At 43.4% G+C, this 22,598-nt stretch overlaps 1 protein-coding gene across 2 annotated transcripts in view; it reads left to right on the top strand.

Annotated features, from left to right (window-relative positions):
- The window catches only part of PRRX1 (paired related homeobox 1), a 70,209-nt gene that overhangs the window by 30,862 nt on the left and 16,749 nt on the right, over positions 1-22,598 (top strand). The gene's annotated exons all lie outside the window — the stretch shown is intronic.

The following is a 22,598-nucleotide window of genomic DNA, read 5'->3' as shown; positions in this document are numbered from 1 at the left end:
AACAGGATATTTGATATGGCAGTCCTGCCTTCCCTATGAAGGGGACCAGGAAAGAATAACAGTTGACTTTCTTGCTGGGCTGCGATCCCCCACCTCCCCATCCCCCACACCCACTGAAGTCCACAGTCACCATCGTAAATAATTTGCAATTTTGTGTTGCCGGGTAAAACTTGCTCAGCCAGACTCTTCAAAGGAAAACTCTTATGAATAAGAAGTTGGGTTGTATGGGTAGCATGATGGAGGATGGACAGTAGGGGGAGTGGGTCCATTTATTCCTTGCGATTTCTCAGAGACTGAGCTAGAAAGCTGAGAAACTCAGATCTGGAATTGGACTACATTTCCGGCTGAGACAAGGGATCCAGGAACACGTATTCTCGTCGACATCTGATCTTAACTGAAGGCGAGATGTAGCAGCGAAGCGATGCTTCCACATTCTGTAGAACTCAGGTGAGTTTCTGCCCACCAAGTAAAACGGTTTGGAGCAATAATCATCTTACTTACAAATATTTACTTCCTAACGTTCATGTTTTCTGCTTGTGAGAAGTGGGAATGATATCGTGTACCACCCAGAGATCCCATGAGGCAAATCCAGTTTTTGTGTTCCAAAGCACTTTGCAGTTTTCGTTGAGGAAGGGGATGACCACGAAGGACTTACTCCATGGACTTCGATTCCTGTGTCCAGATGTCAGTACTGAGAAGTTTCCGTTTCTCACATGGGTACAGGCCAACACCTGAAACACAGGTGGAAGGTTGGATCAATTTTTTTAATGGATTTAGGAAAAAAATAGTGACTTCAGGGAATCCGTGAATTCAAAATCCAGTTTTTGTGTTCCAAAGCACTTTGCAGTTTTCGTTGAGGAAGGGGATGACCACGAAGGACTTACTCCATGGACTTCGATTCCTGTGTCCAGATGTCAGTACTGAGAAGTTTCCGTTTCTCACATGGGTACAGGCCAACACCTGAAACACAGGTGGAAGGTTGGATCAATTTTTTTAATGGATTTAGGAAAAAAATAGTGACTTCAGGGAATCCGTGAATTCAAAATTGAGTTTGTAAGTGGTCGAATCAGATCTACTCTAGAATCTAGAACTCCTTCTCTGGTATTCCTGGCAGACGGAAGCCAGGCTTGCTTAATTAAAGATGTTCACAGGTAGGGAGGACACCATCTCACAGAACAGCTGTTTTCTTTGTATGGTGCAAATTATTTTTATAAAGTTTATATGAAAATTGTGTGTATGTATATGCCTGTGTGCATGTATAATACATATGCCCTGTAAGGGGCATATTTTTTTTTTATAACGTTTATTTATTCTTGAGACACAGAGACAGAACGTGAGTGGGGGAAGGGCAGAGAGAGAGAGAGAGAGAGAGACATAGAATCCGAAACAGGCTCCAGGCTCTGAGCTGTCAGCACAGAGCCCCACGTGGGGCTCGAACCCCCAAACCGCGGGATCATGACCTGAGCCGAAGCCGGACGCTTAACCGACTGGGCCACCCAGGTGCCCCAAGAGGCATATATATTTTTTTTTATGTAACTGCATTTTCTCTTTGAAAAGCTGGTCACGTGGGCTAAGAAGTGTGAGCGTACTTATGGGGAAAATAAGAGAATGGGGATAGCACTTAAAATCTGGGAAACATGCCCACAGTATTTACCAGTGTTTTAAGAAAACATATTTATGCTTGTAGAAACAAGCGCATCTTTTTATTGATTCAGGGACTTCTACTATTTCACAACGAAAGCAGATTGTAAATAAAACTTAACTGATTTCCTTTTTTCCTTTTCCTGGAGTCACCAAATACTTCAGCCACTAGAGGATAATGACTAACAGCTGTGCTTCAAGTAGTTCCTATAGATAAAAATTAAAGTACGGGAACATCGAAGGATGTTTTTGTTGTTGGAGTAACAATGCGTATAGAAATTAAGAGGTGGCTAAAGGCATCAGCTCTTCTGATTTGTCCTTCAGGCTCTTCCTGCAACAAATTCGAAAACTGGCAGAGAGCGAGAATCCAGTGCCCTGGGAGAGATGGCATGCTGTTGGGTCGGGTTCCCCCACCGGGATGTCTTTGGGGTCCTGATTTATAAGCTATCTGCTGTTAGAATGGCTGAAGGCATTCACTGCCCCCGATGGACTGTCAGAGCTGAGAAGGGGCTGCCGAGGGTGGTCTACCCAAGCCTCTTATTTGCAGAGTGGGGAAACTGAGGCCATTTGCACAAGACCAGCTGGCTAGTTGCAGAAGTGGGGCTGGAACTCAAGCTCCCGTTCAATGCCCACTACGTTCCACCGATGGCCTCCCATAGCTGCGTTTTGGTTGTGACCACTCAGAATCAGAGGCTCTGTCAGTATTATGCACCCATGCATTCGATCACTTGCCCCCTTCCGCCCCCTTCTTTTAGCAAAATCTTCATGGAAAGTATTCACATATGCTTGGTGGAGGAAGGGAGTGTCCTTGGGTGGAAAGTTCACTCTTTCATGCTGAGAATGTATACATGCGGGAGAGTCACAGCCACACTTAGGTAGAGGAGAGTGTTTTCTTTTCCCGAGTCAGGACCAGAAGGAAGCCTTTTCTCTTCCCAGTTGTGCCTGAGTTCTTTTCACTTGGACGCACAAGCTCCCAGCCAATGATAGTTTCTGTTAGTTCATATCTCCTCAAATTCAACAAGAAATCTGGCGGAGGTAGGAACTTGAATCTTTTCCCCACGGCTATCCTGACCCCCTCTTCTCTTGTCACTTCTTTACCTGGGTATATTCTTTTTTTTTTTTTTTTTTTGCTCTATTCTTGGGGACCTTTGCCGGAACCTCGGTTGAACCCAGCACAGGCTTAGACTAACTTAAGATGATTTTTCTGGGACCTTCCAGATGTTCAGTGTGGAGAAATAAAATGGAGACCTGCTGTCCTCTAGATTTCAACATGAAAGGCTTTGGCCTTTCAGGTTGCTCTGTCGGTGGTGGTGCACATATCCAAAATCCTGTACGAGAGAGAGACAGAGAAGATCAACACCTCACACCTGGCCAGTCACTCATTCGGGGTACGAGGTAGGCAGGAGCAAAGGAGAGAGTGACCCATGAGAAGTCCCAGGGCCATGTGGCAGTAAGTAAGACAAGCTGGGCACGCTTTTCTGTGGCTATTTAGAAACTCAGTGGGTGTTAGTCCCACAATGCAGGAATGATGGTAAATGCGTCACTAGCTGCGACCAGCAGAGACACGCCTGTATCATAGAAAAAGAGGCAACCTTGAATCTCAATATCGTATTTTAGGTCTGTGGTTGGCTGTCGCCTGGTGTGTGGTTCTCAGATGGGAACGTACCACAGTATTCCAACAGTTATGAAAAGATAACGCAAGGTGCAGCCGGCAGTGCAGAAGGATGTGGTTAAGATTTGTCAAGCCATTTGAAGTTCTTTATACGTAAAAATACTGCCCCCAATGACTCTTATGAATCCAGTTTTCCAGTGTAAAAAGGGCGAAGGACACGTTTTGCCATTTGTGCTAGAGATTAGTATCTTTATTTACATGCAAATTACTTTAAAAGCTAGGGAAACCTATAAAATTTTAAATGTCCCACACCAGGGGGCTTAAACTAAGAGTCTTTGTCAAATAAAAGGAATTCTCCGAGATCTGCTTGGAGCTACTTTCTTTGCGTCTAAGCACAGCCTCTCTTAGAGGAAGGAAACAGTAAAGTTCTCACAGAGAGAGAAAACGTTTACCACTCAGTAAAAATCCCTGGGCTTCGCCGTATGAAAGCTTTAATTTAGCTCAGCTCACTCCTCCATGAGTTAATTTAGAGCACCAATAAAGGGAGATTATTTTTGGACTGAGAATCTGCCTGGTACATTCTTTGAACCTAATAGAGCTAAATAAAGCTATCCAAACTCCTGTGATTTTTAAAGGAGGTCACCCACAAGTGATAGCGCTGTGAGAGTTTTTATCCACATAGCAGACTGAATGTGCAGGGCATGCTCTAATCTGGAGAGCTTAGGAGCTTCATACACGAATAGACCCACTCCTTAAACACGCATTAACTGGAAAAGATGTGGAATGTGAACGTGCCTGCAATCGTGCGTGAGTGCGCACTTGCGCCCATGCTTATATACATGCACACGTGTGCGTGTGCACGCACACACTCATTACTCCAGGAAGCAGCAAAGAGGAAGGGTTTTGGTTGCAGCACTGGGCAAATCCACTGGACTCTCAGTTGCTTTATTGTGAAATGGGAACAATTGTCTCCCATGAAGAGTTATCCTCTTGGATATAAACAAGTGTGTACATTCACGATCACCTGGCAAGTATAATGTTTTAGCTTTTATCCTTGCCTTGCCTGTAACTTTTCTATTTTTGTATCTATGTTTTCCTATTTATTTTTTTTCTCATAATCAACGTAAGGCAAGCTCATCAGAGAAAATGAGAATAGAGTACGGAAAAGGCAATAAGGGGAAAATATCCCTTAGTGCATCTCTCAGAGGTGAACACTCTTAACATTTTATTTCCTTCCAGTCTTTTGATTTTTTGCTGAATATTGTTTTATATAGTTAAGAATACACCATATGTGTAAGTTGTATCCATATAAATGGATACGAATATACATGCATGTATACTCACAGGTGCTCTCATAGTAAAACACCTTTATAAATATAACTATTCATATCGCGTATCCCCCCTCCTCATCGTTAGAAACATCGCCAACATCATTTATCGAACACTCTGTAGCAAACCATATATAAGTAATTTACATGTTATTTTATTTCATTTTCATGAAATATTGATGTTTGTATACTGAGACAAACATAGCCAATAAATATAAAATATCGAAGAAAATGATAATATTAACCCGTAAGCCTCTGAGAGAAGCTTCAGGACTATATAAACTGATTTAACTGGCAACAAGGTGGTGGTGACACTCATAATGACCTCAGACTTTGGACAGTTAAAGCCAAGTAAGGATGTATAAGTATGTTTCTTAATAAAGATCTCTTGCCACTTATATAAGTACTTGAGAATACATTTTTTTTTTTTTAATTTTAAAGTGTGGAGAACAAAGCATCTCTTTGTTTTTCTGTTCCTAGGGGATGAAATCATTTAAAGATGGGTAGATGCCTCAGTGAAATGCAAAAAGGCTTCTTCCAAGAATACATAGGCACCATTCAGTGTTTGGGAGGATGTCTTAGCATCACAGTAGAGGCCTTTTGCTTATTAAAATCCACTGTTTTTCTGACCATTGACCCACTAAATGGAGCAGCTGAGAGGAATAACGCCATATTATTTCTTTAGCTTTGGGAAATCAATCTTGCGATTTCCATATTTATCAACAGAACACATTCAGAGAGCAGAACTGGAGCAAAGTTGCTGCTGACTTGACTTGGCCAGCGATCCTCAGGCACTGACTTCCACAACCATCGTCCAGTCTTTCTGGGGAAGGCTTGCTGGTCTACCAGCCTCTGCTGGCGAGGCGAAGGGAGAGAGCATGCTGGAGGTGGGAGAGTCAGCCCGCACAGGGGAGGAGGGTGGGTGAGGAAGGGTGTTGCGGTGCGGAGGGGGGGGGTCCCCGGAGAAGGGGCTCCTGGCCCTTAAGTTTCTAATCCTCCCTTCAGAGAGGCCCGCTGGCCCCCAAGGCTGTTGTTCTCCCGCGTGCGGCGTTGATGATCTGTAATCTTTTGTCAGAGTAATTGACGGTGAAGTCTGCACTTTTGCAGCTAATGATAAATAGGGCTTTTAAAGGTTGTAATTTCTTGTTTAACCGATGCCAGTTGCAAATTCTTTGTGCCGAGGAATAATTCCTCTCTGCCAAATAAAATACAGGGGAAGTCTGTGGCGTGTTTTTCAGTGCATTGTTAGTCACAGCTTGCCTGACAGAGCACTTTCTGTGCAGGAGATAAATGTGCAGGCCGTCTGGCTGCCAATTTCAGTACAGAAAGGACTTTTCTCGTGGAGAAAGCGTTTCTGTTTCCCCGGCAGACATTAAGAAGGTTTTGTGTTCCTTTTTTTTCCATGGTTCACTTTGATTCTTTCGCAAAACTCTTTCAGAGAGGTAAATGTTTGGTGCTCTGAAAGGAGGAGGATTCTTCGAGTTTTTTCAGGGTGTCTCGCTTCTTCCTCTGCTCCATTCTGGAGCTCTGGTTCGCCTACAGCTCCTCCGGATGAATGGCAAGGAGGAGCCTCCCCTCAGCCTGGAGAAAAGCGTATTATGAGCGGTGGAATCCGGGAAGAGAGTCTCAGGGGGTCTGCCCGTCGGCACGAGGCCCGAGCGGAGAAGTGACAGTGAAAGGGGCTGGAAAGTGGCAAAGAAGAGAGAAATAAGGGTTCCTGCGGCCTCAAATGGAGACAGGCTTGCTGAGATTCGAATTGGGATTACTGCCTTTAAAAATGAAACGAAGCGACACAAAAACACAATGAGAAATACTAGTTTCCCTCAGAGTACAAATGGATGTGTTTCTGGGCTTTTCCTATATATGAAACTGTATTTTATTTTCTTTTTTAATTATTGTTTTAAAAGCATATCTAAGTATTTCTCTTTTTTTAATGTTTATTTATTATTGGAGGGGGGAGGGGCAGAGAGAGAGGGAGACAGAGGATCTGTGCTGACAGCGGAGAGCCCGATGCTGGGCTTGAACTCAAGGGAACCGCGAGATCGTGACCTGAGCCGAAGTCGGACATGTAACCAACTAAGCCACCCAGGCGCCCCAATTATAGTTTAAATGTACTAGTGGAGTTAGCAATTTAAAATATACTAATGTCGGGGCGCCTGGGTGGCCCAGTCAATTGTGCACCTCAGTCTTGATTTCAGCTCGGGTGACGTTCCCAGAGTCGTGGGATCAAGCCCTACGTCCGGCTGTGCACCGAGCGTGGAGCCTGCTTAACATTTTCTCTTCCTCTCCCTCCGCCCCCCTCCCCGCTCTAAAATAAGAACAGTATATATCCCGAGATCAATTTTTGTCACATCCGATATTGTATTTTTGGAGATTTTCCTTTTTTTATGAATCCAGTGTCTTAAAGCGAGGCTCCTCAGAGTTCGGGCAGGTTCCGCCCGTCTCACTCCGGGGGAAGGTTAGAAGGCAGACACACTTCCGGTGGGTGTAGAGCCTTCGGTGCGCTGTGTTACTGCAGGTTTCCCACCTAGGGGTGCGTGGGCTTTTCAGATACGTATCTGGACGATTTGGAACGTCCACACATTAAGAGTCACATTTCTTTGTGTCTTGAACGTGTACTTTGCGTCTTTAGTAACTTTGATACATACGTACTTCATAGGTCGGAAGAAAGATGAGCAGGAGAGTTAAAAACAGGCCCAGGTCGGGGAGATCGTGGGAGACGGTGGACAGTGAAATATTATGGTGGCAGTTTAGGAATCAGAGAAGCCTCAAGCATCCTGACCACTAAAAGTAGCCGGATGGGCGGCATTATCTGTGCTAACTTTCTGAATCTATAAAGCACGGATGTTTGTCTCATGCCCAGCCCAAGGCAAGCTCCGTGCCGTTTCCAGGATGCTGTCTGAAAGGCACACGTGTTCCTGTTGCCCACTACCCAGCCAAAAAATCCGTTCCTGACCCCCCTGCACTGAAGAATGAAGTTGCAAGGCTCCTTGTAAGAGGCTCTCCAGCAGCTGGCTCTGCTTTCCCTCCAGCTCTCCCTTTCTCCTCTCCTCAGAGCTCCCCCATGCTCATCTGTGCGAGAGGGTCAAGATCCTCCCACCTCCCAGCCCTGCCTGCATTCTTGAGACGTCTCCTTCTCTGAACCTCTAAAATGGGGACAATGACATGCCCCGACACAGCACCCTAGTGAGGAATGAATGAGGTGAAAATCCACTATTAGGAATGAGTAATACTGCTCTTTATCACTCTGCTCCATCCGCTCCAGACTTTTCCTCCCCGTCACAATGTGTATTTTCCCCTCGGAACTCAGTGCGATTACTCCCTCCTTTTCTGTGACTCTTTTCTCACGTATTAAGATACAGTTAATTCCTCCTTGGTGCCGCAGCTTTACGGTGTCTGCCTCCACTATTTTAGTTAGCTCGTTTAAAACACTTACTTGTGTATATATCTGTTTTTCCCACTACACTGTGAGCTCCTTGTGGGGCGGCAGGGAGGCCACTCACCTTTCATACCCAGCAGCCAGTAGGTGTTCAGTAAACATATGTTACAATGAATAGAAAGAAAATACAAGGTAGGAAAACTTAATTTCAATTGCATGGTTTAAGGGCTCAAATAAGCCTTGGGCATGAACTCATTTTAATTTGTGGCCATCTGATCATTCCATCTCTACTAAGGCCAAATGCTTCGCTTGCTGGTTTCAAGAATTACCCATTTGTCAAGCTCCCCTCCCCCCGCCAACCCACGAAGTTGGCACGTGTGTGAGGTGTGTGTGAGGGAAAACCAGACCCACATTTCTGCTAACTAATGTAATGTTCATCACCAAAGGACGGAAAAGAGAACTACCCAACGTCATTGCTTAATTTCTTAGCCAGTTCCTTCGTGCCTGTGCATGCTGATGTTGGAAGACACAAATTTTGATGGGTTTTCTCGTGTTTTCCACTGTTGTGTCACATGAACATCCTCTGAAGGGTAAACACTCAACTTTTAAATTTTATTTTGACAGCACTTAAGGCAAAGACAGTATAATATGGTTCTTCCATAAATGGCAGTCGTAGAGTATTTCAAACAACTTGGGGATTCCAGAAAGCTGAGGTTGTGGCAGCTCAGTGATTTATGGTGCCGAGCGTAATGGATGGGTACTGGATCCACGCAATTATCTCGTTCCCATTGGCCTCGTGCATAATCGGATTTATGCTCCCACGATTCGGGGAGAGTTCTGCAGCTAGATGATCAGGAGGAGAATAGAACTAGCTTGCAGGTCGTAACTTCAATTCTCAATTTCTTGCCAAATCAGATGTTTAGGAGAGTTTCTCAGAACTAAACACCTCTCACAAAAATCGTATGATTGCAAACCAATCACATCAAGAAGTTGGCCTCTTTATTTCAATTTCTGGATTGACATGATACCCAACACGCTCTCTCCGATTCTTGTCTACTTCTTTTTTTTTTTTTTTAAATTTTTTCAACGTTTATTTATTTTTGGGACAGAGAGAGACAGAGCATGAACGGGGGAGGGGCAGAGAGAGAGGGAGACACAGAATCGGAAACAGGCTCCAAGCTCCGAGCCATCAGCCCAGAGCCCGACGCGGGGCTCGAACTCACGGACCGCGAGATCGTGACCTGGCTGAAGTCGGACGCTTAACCGACTGCGCCACCCAGGCGCCCCTCTTGTCTACTTCTTAAAAGTTCTTCCGCTTTTTAATAGTTTGGGAAGCACATTTCCTAACCTCCGCATTCATTCCGGACCGCGGGTTGTAGGAGAGGCAGGCAGAGGAGAGCCTTTCAGAAGTTGGGCTTCGTGCCCAAACTACCAGGCGTCAAGGAGCCTCAGCCGTGTGCCCTTCTCTGCCTCTTCATCTGCAGCACGGGGATTAATAATAACATGACCTCTTCGGGGAGCGAAATATGAGACTATTCCATGTAACACGCTTAACAGTGGTTCCTGGCAAATGGTAAGTGCTCCAGTGATTGTTACCAAGGAACGTTTATTAAGTCCTTACTTGGGAAATCGTGTTCATCCAACATCAGATCCTAGAAAGTGTGTAAAAGAGGCACAAAATATTGTCTCTGCCTTCACGGAGTTTACAGTGATACTGCCTTACTTATCCGCCTCGTGCTTTCAGAAAAGTCATCTCACTTGAACTTCACTTGCAATCCTTGAAGACATTTCAGACTTTAATGTCACCTTTTCGTAAAAACACTGGAGCGTGGGAAGGATGAGGGAGCTTGCCGACAGATAAGGAGCGACAGAGGCAAGATTGGCACCCTGGAGTTCGGCCTTCTAGTGCCATTTTCAATATACCCCAGTATCTCTGCTTAGTAGCTCTTGAGACTCAAACCCATAGAAAACAAAGAAGACAATATGACGGTGTGTAACGATGTACTAAATTGTCAGACTCAAGCACTTAGTGCAGTTAGAGTTAAGAAAAGAGAGTAATTAATGTGATCTGGAGAAGCTGAGAAAAGTAAAATAAAATTAAGATTTTCACTAAAGGTTAAAAATAATGTACCCACCTACTGACCATTTTTTTCTCCGCATGTTAGTAGATGTTGGTTTCCCCTCTATACTAAATTTAATAAATGCTACTTTGCTTAGTTTTGCTAAACTCTATAAATTATTGGTACATTTGTTTTGTTGAAACTGCATTGTGCTCTTATACCATAAAGACGTTTGAAATATAAACGAAATAGCATATGTGAGGTGTTTTATGATCCTTGGAAGAAAGGCACCATATAAATGCAACCTCTCAACTGCACAGTTATGAACACCATTACATTGTCTCTCTCTAATGGAATTCTGTCCTCCCCAACTGCACTGAAAATAAAGTGGGGAACAGAGATTTTCCTGAGGTTCAACAACCTCTAGGCTGCGGTTAATTTTTGGCTCGAGACCACAAAAACACACTCCGAATATTCATCATACCCAAAGGTTAAGTAGGGTGCATGTGATGTAATTGATTCATTGGCCTTTGGTCACTGAGGTCATTGTACAGGACTGTATGCATGCAAACTTGTCTTCTCGGCTGTACTAGTTCTTAAAGAAACTTGAGAAGCAAGATAGACTTTGGAAAGCCAGCGATACATACATCCTCCCGTCGTTTGTTTCAAGTTCCCACATGGGATGATCTTGGAGAAACTCACCTTTGTGATAGTCTTTGTTGAAACAAATAAGAGGGTAAAACAGATTTGCGCCAACAGATGTGCACCCTGCGTATAATAGACTATCTACCAAACTTTTCTCAATCCTCAATGTTGGACCTCCTCTCCTAGTCCGGGGAATATGGTGTTTTTCTGGATGCTCTGCTTTTGGAAGAGGCATCAACTTGGAATCTAACTAACAGGCCTAGACTCTGTTGTTACTGGATCCTTTGTAACATCGTTTTTCCAGCCCTGTCAAAAAACTGCTTTCTAGAGGGACCAATAAAACTTGCCTAGTAGCTTTGTCTGGACTTTGAAACACATACTGCAAATGGTTCCAAAGGCTCACATATTCCGTGGGTCCTGGTGGGATGGTGTCACTTTGGAAACTCTCAGAGTTTCACGGAAGAGTATCCTTAGGGATTCATCTTTAATGCACACACGCTCTTTTTTTTTTTTCTTGCCACTTTCCCTCCGCCGTGTCTGCGTTATGCAGCGATTTATGGCTCCGTTGATACAGCACTTGGTTGTACCAACCAGCACAGCTTGGCAATTGACTTCGCTTGGAACATCACACACTCCGCCTTGCTTTATTTAAATTTGAAACATCTGAAATATCTATTTTAAAATACCGTGTGTGTGTGTGTGTGTGTGTGTGTGTGTTTTGTTTGCAGCTGACTCCAGCTGGCACGGATATCACATGAGCCATTGTCTTGGAGCGTCTACCTAGAAACTGATATGTCAAAGTGCGTTACCAGATATAGTTGGCATGAGACTAGGTAATGATGATAGGTCTCAGCAGTTTTAGTGGGCTCTACAGAAAGCCCAAACAAGTAAGATCTCTCACAGTGCCACAGGTTTGTCCTTTTCCCTGTGGGCAATTGGATCTGCTTCTGGTTCTCGTGTTTATAGCGCTGTTATAGTTCAACCCAGGATTCTCTGAGTTGAGTCACACATACGCTCGTACAGACACCCACACGTGCCACGTATGCGTGCACAGGTACGCAGACATTTTATGAGAAATATGTTGCCCCATCCTTCAGTGTAAAATAATTTTAAAATTCAAGAACTTTGCGAAAGCAGTTTTTCATCTTTGCTGTCTTCTCAATTGTTTGAATACCTGCCGGATCTGATCATTTTCTTTAAAACTTACTTAAAAGAAAATAAACATCCATACAATGTTGAAATAACCCTGACATCCGCAAAACTCGACAGCAATGTTATTTAGGACATCGAGAACATTACACATTTGACTATAGAAATCTGTAGCTGTGGAATTCTATAAACTCTAGTTAATCCATTGTTAAATTAGTAGATTACAAACATGGAGTAAACATATTATTATTAGATTTCTCCATTGGTCAAGTATTTGAAAAGGAATTTGTAAGTTAAAATCAGGAAGAGATATTTGAAACAATCTAGTGCAGTACCCTTTTTGACAGCAATAGAAATGGAAACCCACTTGGCAAAGTTACATTCTTAAGATTACATGGCTGGAAAAAAAAATCACATGACTTTTTAGGGACAGAGTGAAACCCCACATTGTCTGATTTCTAATCCACCGAAGCCCCACCCCCAACCATTATGTAAAGCCTTAATGATAAAATTCTATGAAAAAACTTTTTAGAATATTGAATTGTGGAAAATGTGAGAAGGGGTATAAAACTATTGAATAAATCTGGTCTGGGGCTGTGACTAGAGATAAGCTTTGATATTAAAAAATGGGCTCTCTCCAGTCAAGAAGTTAACTATCTCATATTATTTAGTGACCACCTAACCACAGCGGCCGGCAAAGCTAGTGTCCCTTTAGCCTTGGGAAGAGCTGGGACTCAATCTAAAACTGAAGTCTTCAGGAAAGAAAATCACAAGGATCCTTCTAACCAAGGAGCTTTACCCCCAAACTAACAGATCTGTAGTAAAGGAAGAAGTTTACTGATGCTACCAAAGGAGGTGTGATCACTATCCCTAAAAAAAACCTTGATAGAAATAATCAAATGAATAAGATGAAGGAGCCCAGCAAGGGTCTGCAAAACACGTCTGAAGAGCCAAAGAGGAGCATACGTCCTTGTAAATAACTCCCTCATTGGCTACATAAAAAATTGTACACGCTAAGATGTCCCCACTTTTGCCTAAACCCACTGCCATACACATACTTTCCTTTAACCAATTTATGGCAAACAGTTTGCTTATAAAATCTGATTTTCCAAAATCTCTTCTTCCACCTACCTACCAAATCAGTATATGTCCTTTACTGGGGTCCCTTGAGTTCATAAAATCTTCCAGTTTATCCTCGAGACACTTTATTTTGAATGTGCTGACTTCCCAGTAAGTTAATCACATCATTAACTCTGTGCCATTTTAATTGGAATTGCAGAGGAATGGAAGTGTAATAAGAAGAAAGCTGGCAAACGAAAGTCCTATCGATGGCTGGGGAATGGCTGTAGTGGGATTACACACTGGCCTGCCCCCGTTTGTCCTTCCTCTTGCTTCAACATATTGCTATCAAAGTCCTTTCTTGAAAGTAATTCACAAGTCTGAAAGCCCTCTAAAACTAGGGGAAATCTGGAAAAAGACTCAAGGTTGTGGAAGGAAGAGCACCTGTGTTAGTGCCAGAGGCACATTGGAAACAGATGCCAAGGAAGAGAATGTGTTCAGTGGCGACGAAGAAGCCATTGTTCTTACCTTGGGTTAGCCTCCTTTTCTGGTATCTTTTGTTTTTTTAATCAATAAAATTGGTTATTAGGTCTTTCCTCCATCCTGGCTTCTTCCTGTTATGAGTTGAGCAGTCTGAATTCTTCTTGCCAACTTTCAGATGATGGGGAGTTGGAAGTGGTGGCCATGACATGACTCACAGTGACACATAGATTACTCATAGATTTCCACTCCAGGCGGACAGAATCACCTATTAACAAGGAGTTCTTTAGGGCTGTTCAACAACAGGGGACATGATTCAGTGGACTAAGATTATTCCGCATGGAGTTTTGAGTGTTTTGCCCAAAACTTTTTTTTTTTTTTAACTTCATGTGACCTTAGTGCATCAGCTTTCTTACTAGTTAAAACAGTCACACATCCTTGGAGAGGAAATCACCGTATAATTAAGGTTTAGGTGTGGTTGGCAGGGAGTCATGTCGCTGTATGGTAGAGAATAAAGTAGCCAGGCTTTGGCCCAAGCTCCTCTGCCAGTGAAAAGGAACAGAAAACACAGTGACTAGAAATGACTAACTAGAAGAAAATACAACCCAAAGCTAAACATATTTTTTGGCACATAGACATGACCGTGCCAGGGCATGTCCAAAATGGTCAATAATTCCATACGGGTCATCATTATCAAAGCCAAGCATTTACTGGGGGCTGCCAAGACGTAGGGGGCTCCATTCTATAGGCTTGGCTCACCCGCCTTCCAGGCTTGCCTTCTAATTTGGGGAGCTAATCACTGATGCAAAGTCTCGCACGGAGGAAGTTCGTGCAAGACCTGGATAACACACGCTCTTGGAATTTACGTGTCTTATAAAGAGTGAAGTAAACCTTCATCTCAGGAAAATTTGTGTGCTGAGACTTCACCTGAGACTCATCCCCGAAGGGGCTGTCAGGTTTGGTGGCTGAATGTGAACCGATCAGGCTGTGCCAAATAGGCATTTTCACCAAGCACGGTTAACATATTCATTCAGTCGTCCCAAGAAAAGTGCCTAAAATGTACCAGACACTAACGCCAGATGCCGGGACGCTACAGGTAACGAGTCAGAAATCGTTCCTCGCGGAGCTTGTATTCGAGTGAGGCAGTCAGCAGCAGTAATTACAGATGGTCAGAAGGGTTGTCGTAGAGCAGATGGTTCAGATGCTGGACAGAGAATAATGATAGGAAGGCTGCTTTTGGTTGGTGATCAGAGAAGGTCCTTGTGAATTGCTGACAGGTAAACTGAGGCTTGGAGAAGGAAGGAGCCATCGATGTATAGAGTCAGTGGATCCAGGTAAGCTTGTGGGGTTAGGCAGAATCAAGGTGAAAGAAGAATGTAAATGAAAGACGAGGAAAATGTCACCACTGTCTGCAGCACAACTAGAGTAGGGTGATGGAGTGACATGTCACAATGTGGCTGAGAGAGTGATGCTGGACTTTCATAGGACAGAGAAAACCTCTACAGACTGTCTTTGGACCTACCACTCAGGCTGCTGTCTCTGCCCTCCTCCCTTGCCTATCATTGGCTCTGCTGGCTGCCACCCCTCCTGGAATATCTCTTGGTTACTGTCACTTTACTTTTCAAGTACTTGTGACTTCTTTCCCCAAACCAGGGATGAAGTTCTTGAAAGGGTTTGTCGACATTTCTCAGAGCACCTATTTGCCTGGCACTTAGCACGTGCTCAGTAAATATTTGTTCAAATGAATGAACTGGGTGCTAGTGAAAACCTGTGAAGGTCAAGATTGAGTGTGACCATTGTTAGTGATGTCACTTTTGGGATTAGCCTAAGGTGGTTGATATAGACAGTGTTCTCAGCAAGGCCATGGTTAGCTAAGCCGTGGTTAGGAGGTCAAGGCCGGTACAAGAAAGAAAAGAAATAGCAGTTATTCTCATTTCTGTTTGGCAAATTTAAAGATTAGAATAGCTGTCTCTTTAGGAACCTCTCAGATTTCCTCTTTCTCTAGACTGTGCTTAAAGGTGACCGGATTTTATTTATTTATTTATTTGAGAGACAGAGTGTGCAAGTGGGAGAGGTGTAGAGGGAGAAGGAGAGAGAGAATCTTAAGCAGGCTCTATGCCCAGCACAGAGCCTGATGTGGGGCTCAACTCTGGGCTCAATTCCACGACCCTGGGATCATGACCTGAGGCAAAATCAAGAGTCAGCTGGTTAACTGACTGAAGGAGTCAGACTGTTAACTGAGCCACCAGGCACTTTCTGACCCCCTGCTTTTTAAAATTTCTTTTAAAATAGTCACATTGATTCCAGCTTGGAGACTGACCTCTGCAGTATGCTCTGGATATAGAGGAACAGGTCAATCACCTGGGCTTTCTCCAGGCACGGGTAATTACAGTATAGTCTTCTTCCAATATAACACCTAGCCAAGGATGTTCCAGAACAAAGACAAAACGAAACAAGGCAAAACAAAAATGTGACAACAATAACAACAAAGGACAAGATTCAGACATTGCCTTAAATAAGCAATTATTCATACTTTTCTATCGGGCAAGATATGGAAAATATAAAACAATTGTAGAAACCCACAACGTTGGAATTGAAAGAGATCTTAGTCACCTACTCCAACCTGTAACTTTGCCCGTAAGTCCGCCGAGGCTTTACATCACAGATTTGGCCAGGAATGCTGCTGGGGTAGAATGTGAGCCTCCTGATTGCCACTCCAAAGCCGTCTCCACAATTGCTCCATAGTAGCATTTAAAACAAAATAGAAGGGGCACCTGGGTGGCTCAGTTGGTTGGGCATCGACTCTTTGATTTTGGCTCAGGTCATGACCTCACGGTTCATGAGTTCGAGCCCCAGGATGGGCTCTGTGCTGAGCGCTGAGCGTGGAGCTTGCTTACAACTCTCTCTCTCTCTTTCTCTCCCCCTCTGCCCCTCCCTGGCTCAGGCGTGCACTCTCACTCTCTCTCTCTCTCTGTCTCTGTCTCTCTCTCAAAATAAATAAACATTTGAAAAAAAAAGAATTCTCATCTTTAAAAAATAAAAAAAAATAGAAGGAAATGTGCATGCCTAATCATTACAGTTTTAAAAACATGTATTGTTTATATCTCAACACGACCCATTTGACAGATGAGAAATTTGAAATGCAGCGATGTTATGGTGTGGCATATTCCTCCAAAGAACATTCAGCTTTATATCACTGTGTGGTTTTTCTTATTCTTGAAGGACAATTTTTTATTTCCTTTCATTTAAACATTATTTAAAAATACCAATCCTCTTATGTTGACCATTTTAATATGTTTCGGCCTTCATCTTAGTCTGATGTCAAAGACTGGGGCAACACCTGAGAGGGGCTTTTATTTTCTCTCCGGCCTCCCTCTTCTACTCTATGTGGTGTTGTTACAGAATTACCTTGGCCCCGTCTTTTATTGCAATGAAACGTGAATTCTCTGTCCCCCGTGGCTTTCTCTCTTGTGGGCTTCTTGTCCTACAGTTAAAACTTGAGGTGAAAAAAAGAGAGAGAGAGAGAGAGAGAGAGAAAACCCTTGAGATGACAAAGTTAAGGAAGCACGAGTCGCGCCCCTGCTCTCAAGTATTTAAATGCCTCATAATTGCCTCATAATTGTCTTTTTCTCCAACTAAAAGAGTTGTTCCATCGCTACTGTCCTTCCAAGAGCTGAGCTTCCTCATTAATGAGGTACATCTCCTTCATTCCTCCTGCTTTTAGTTGTGCTTTTTTAAAGCTGTTTTTTTTTAACCAGCTTTTTCTTTAAAACCATTAAAATTTATTGCCAAAAAAAAAATGAAATCATCAAAAAAAAAAAAAAACCAACACACGGTGGTTACCTCCCATGAAGGCACCAATTTCTACTGCTCATGTCAAGATTGATGTTGTGTCATTTACAAGATGACAACAGTCTCACTACAAAGGAAAAAATGGCACCAGAAGAAGGCAGGAGCCTATGGCTCATCTAGAGCTGTGTTTGTAATCCTGCTCGGAACATCAGCACTTCCAAGGGGACCACACACCTGGAATACTGCAAGTTTAGAAAGCTTTTAAAATCTCAGTCAGAGCTCGCTCTTTTCCCAGAACTTTGCCTTTCTTGGTTTTCTTTTCATCCCTTTGGCATTTACCAAAGTGCTCAGACATTTAGAAAAAAAAAAAAAGTCACTGAATAAATATTGAGTAATATGACCCAAGTTTTGTGTTTTTAGACATGTGGCAACCAAATTAGTCAACCCAAGGCAAACAGGCTGGGAAATCATTGAATTTTCATAGCCTGGCTTTAGCCCTTGGCCTCCTTCCTTTTTCCTGTCTGTCTGTCTCTTTTTTAAAATTCATTTCTGGGATTACTTGTTCAAGGTACCGATGGCTTCCCTGTCTTTGAGTGGAGAGTCGGCCTGCTTTCTGAATGTTTCCTCAACATTTGAAGTGAGAAAGGAAAAATGTCTTGTTAGAAAGCCAGGATTGACTAATGACAGAACATGTCCCGAATGAGGCTTTTTGGACAAATGTCTGTGCATGACTTCTATGGTACAATTTTTGGTCAACCACCATGTCTCAGATCTTGATTTTTTAAGGCTTTTGCTCATTTTTCAAGCTCCCTAGGTCTCAGTCCTGCCCTCCTTCAAACGAACGAAGCCCTCTCACACATGTGAATGATTTTCTCGCTTTCTCCACTGTTAGGCTACGATAGAAAGCTTGCCGATTAAATACCAACAAACAGTGAACAGAAGGAAAAAAGAAACAACAGCAGGGGTTTTGAGCAGCCTGTCTCTGAGGGGTAACGAAGTAGCTATATAATCCACCACTTACCAAATGCCTACTATGTGCCAGACTTTATGCCTACTGTGTGGTCATTACATTTCCAAATGACCCTGGGAGGTAGGTGGTCTTCCGTTTTATTGTTTTGGAAACTGAGTCTCAGAGTAGGGAGGGGTCTTACCCAAGGCCACACAGCCAGGAAGTAGCAGGGCCTGTGGGAGAGCACGGGTCATCTTGATTCTGAAGCCAGTTCAACTTCTGCTCCCTGTCACTGTGCCCACCTGCCAGTGGCAGTTTAGTTGGGTCTGATGGAAACATTCTTATTTTTCAGTGGTTTTTTTTTTGACATCTAAAAATGAATTGAAAATAAGTGTATACGTGATTCGTCCACAGAGACATTGGGAGTAGGTTACATATCTGAAGCCAGAATTTTATTTTTCATCAAAGAGAAGGTAACTTGTTCAGCAGCTGAACCTCTGTAATAATAATTCCAGTATAGGATATTTTACACCTGATTACTAATTTGTATTTATTGAGTATTGATAAGAGCTTCATTTGAGTACAAACATAAACTTTGTACTCTGAGGTTACTAAATCGGACTCAGGAGTCGTTATGTAAGAGACGAATCACCAGGTTCTACTCCCGAAACCAAGATGACCCAGTATGTTAACGAACTCGAATTTGAACAAAAAAGAAATACGTGAATAAATAAAATAAACTCAGAGCCACGTGGAAAATGCCAGCAGGGGGAAATTATGCACCTCGTCCCAAAAGAAAGCTAGGGTTCCAGTATGGGACTGCATGAGGAGGCTGGCTTTATATCGGGTCTCATTGGGGTTCCGATCAGGAATCTTTTCAGAAAAGTGTCTTAAGAGAGGTAAAGTAGATAAGATGATTGAGAATTATGAGAAAAGTATTGTATTCTCCAAAGGACAGATGGCCCCAAAATTACATTTAACGTGTTTTCATGCTCATTTCTAGGGTTTAGGACTGATACTTGACTGAAAAGAAAGAGTGGCACTTGCCAAGTTGACAGGAAAGAAAAAAACTCTACACATCAAGGACCGTCACGCGACGTTCAGGGTCTGGCAGCTGCACCCTAAGGTGGAAATAGCTTGCACGTTGGACACTTGCGTTGGCAGAGACCTGGGCACTCTTGACAGTTGCTGGGGTTCAGGGATGGAAGGTACCAGGTCTACTCTTGAGAAGGTGTAGATGTGCTGCTAAATTTGGCTCTGGTCGTTGTGACGCACTGAGCTCACACTGCAACAGCCATCCCCGTTAAGTGACCCATGTGCCATCTATCGGGGTGCGTATTAAAAGGATGCTGTCTCAATTGCAATTGCAGCTTAGTGTAACCAAAGAAACTCAAACGAATACCACGGCTGTATCTTGCTGCTTTTCATAGGCCTTGCAATAAAAGCTAAACGGTTTTTAGTGGCTTTTGCAATTATACTTCCCTTCAATTCTCCAAAGGTTGCCGGGCCCGAACCACACAAATCCCATTAAAGTAAGTAGTTGTTGTGCAATGGAAGTTCCTTTGAAAACATTCTTCCAGGCCCATAAAATGATCAGCGGGCTGCTCTTTAGATCCGCTTGCCTGCCATGTTTTCAACCCAAAGGAAGAAGACACGCTTTGATGTGGTGGTTGGTTTCTGCTACTGAAGCTGGCGTTTTATCTTCTTGCATCAGATTTCTTTCCAAATTGATGTGACTCAGGCGTACGAAACACATTTTTCTTCAGATTTTATTCCTAAAATATGTTTTTGCTCTACCTTTAAATTACATTTGGCTGACCTATTTGGAATCTCCGAGGCATCTCCCACCAGATGCGGGGCAGAAAGAGGGCCGAGGTCTTTGGGAGTTAATGAAGCCTGCGTGGTGCGTGCGGCGCCCTAGTGAGGGGGGGTCACGGCGTGCCGCCTGGCCCTTCTGCTTGAGGATGGCCCTCCTCACGCCTCACGCTGTCTTCTCCACCCTCTCTCCAGGGAGCCTCCGGCAGCCATAAGTGGAGTCCACCGTGAATTTCAGCCCAGAACCAGGGACGGAGCTGGTGTTCCCTTTAACTACTGGTTGAATGTACAAGGGACGTCCCGCCTAGGACTTAGGGGCTCTCTTTTCTGGAGTGTTCTAACATCCTGATCCATTGCAGACACCTTTAGTACCTCTTTCTCGCCTGTGCTTCCGCTTGTGGAAACCATTCATTTATCTCGGAGCTGCTTTTCTAGTAAGGAATAAAAATGAAGGACTAACTCCTGCACTTACAAAGGAATCGGAAGCACGCAGATTTTTCCCAGGTCTAGATCTGATGACGACTGACCTATCTGAAAAAGAAACGGTAAATGTTTTCTTTCCTCCACCGGTAAGGTGATCCAGAAACAAAAGAGACTGTTAACCTAACCTAACCTAACCTAAATGGTTACTATTTGCTAGCCTAACTATTTGCTATGGGCTGTTAAAAAAAATAATTGGAATTCAGAAATCATTCAGCCGTTTAAAACCAGATGAATCACCAAAGCTCTGATTTTCTGAGACTGCTTCTATGCTACAATTACTACCTGACTCTTACGTTTTTATTGTCATGCCATTTATCAAGGGACCCTATACCTTTTCTACAGGAATATATGAGTGCCTCGAAGTGACAAAACATTTACACAGAAAGGATGAAACCATAATTTTTAAAAAAATATTTGGTTAGGGGAGCCTGGATGGCTCAGTTGGTTGAGTGTCTGATTCTTGATTTTGGCTCAGCACATGATCCCAGGGTCGTGGGATTGAGCCCTGAGTCCGGCTCACCCCTGAACGTGGAGCCTGCTTAAGATTCTCTCTCTCTCTCTCTCTCTCTCTCTCTCTCTCTCTCTCTCTCTCTTTGCCCCCCTCCCCCCTCTAAAAGAAACTATTTGGTAGTATACTAAAATATATGTGGGGATTAAGAGAATGGAGAGATCAATATGGATAGAAGTTATCAGCAAAGTCTTAGAGGAGGTAACATTTGGGATGTGCCACAGGAAGCAGAGATGTTGAACTGTGTCCCAGAACGAAAGGAAGAGAAGGGCTAATATGGATGTGGAGAGAAGATGGAAGACGGAGTTTCCTACTGTGCAAAAATCCCCCTGCACATGTTTAATTGATGAGGCAGGGACTTATAGAAGCCATTGAAAAAGAAAATTCAAGAACATCTGGATCAAAGTAGCTATTCTAGATGAGACTGTTTGCATTTTTAAATGTTCTGATGGGAATGACAACATGTGATACACATGCACCCCCTATCTTAGACCCTCTTTATGTAGCTCATATGGAAAAACCTGTGTTCCCCAGAAAATTTTCCCAGAATAGGGGTTTTTATTTATATCTCTGATGCTTCGTACAACATGACTATTGTCATTTGTACTTGAGACTGGAGTGGAATTAGGAGTCCTGGCTTCTAGCTCTGGCTCAGTCACAGCTGGTAGTGTAATTTGGGGTAAGTCACTTCATCCTTCAAGCCTTCGTTTACCTCATCTATACAATAAGGGGGTTGAATTAGGCAATTTCTCTGGCTTCACTTGGTGCCAATGTTTTATGACTCGTGAGTCCAAGTTTTTTATTAGAAATCGTGGCAGTAACTGTATACTTGCAATTTACTAGTCATCCACAGCATACATAAAAATACAGAATCCTTCATAAAATCCATAAACACCTTGGAATAGAAATATTGATTTTGAGACGAATCCGTCCGTGTCCTCTGTGGTTATTCTGCAGCTTGGTGATTCCTACCCACTTCAGAATTTCAAAACAGGATATGCTTCCCGAAGTCCAATCGGACATCAGTATCCTTGGGCAGCAAGGGTATCAAAATCAACTTTCGAAGCAACTGGTTTTACGAGAAAGATGATTTACCTGCAGTGATAAAAATACACTGCATTCTCTCCCCTCTACTTAACCGGAGTCCAGAATCTGGTAAAAGAGCTTATCACAGGCCCTTCAGATGCCCCACATTTGTGAACCTCTGCAATGTTTACGTTTCCTCTTGTGCTGCCCGGGAGACCGTGTTGGGTCCTGTCTTCGGTGTTCTTGGAGGAAAACAGGGAGCGCACAGCTTGTGGATAGTGAGCAAAGACAGACGAGCCAAGGACTGCCGCTCAAGCTGTCTCTGTTGCCCACTCAGTGTCTCTTTCCATTATCCTTGCACTTTGAAGGACGTTTGCCAGATCGAGAGTCCGTGGACCCCTGTTATTTGTGTGTCTTTTCTCACCTTGACGTGATCTGGACTGGTGTTTTCATTTGTTAAAAACAACAAGAACATTCACTGGGAAACTTTTGCTGGAATTGTTTCAGGCCATCATAGCTATTTATTCTGTGTCACAAACTATAATTCTCCACTTCCCTTACTCCCACGTCGGGGGAGCTGGTGGTTTATGGTGGACAGTCGGTGGAATTTGAGTGAACAGTGGACGATTTCAAAGAACTACCAAGAGATTATGTAGCAGGTTGTAGTACTAA

This window comes from Lynx rufus, unplaced genomic scaffold (genome assembly GCF_022079265.1).
Source record: "Lynx rufus isolate CCGP_SWC_20201006 ecotype Redwood Valley unplaced genomic scaffold, mLynRuf1.p SCAF_15, whole genome shotgun sequence".
Taxonomy (NCBI): domain Eukaryota; kingdom Metazoa; phylum Chordata; class Mammalia; order Carnivora; family Felidae; genus Lynx; species Lynx rufus.
The sequence above is the reverse complement of the archived record's forward strand: the minus strand, read 5'-3'. Positions and strand labels throughout refer to the sequence as shown.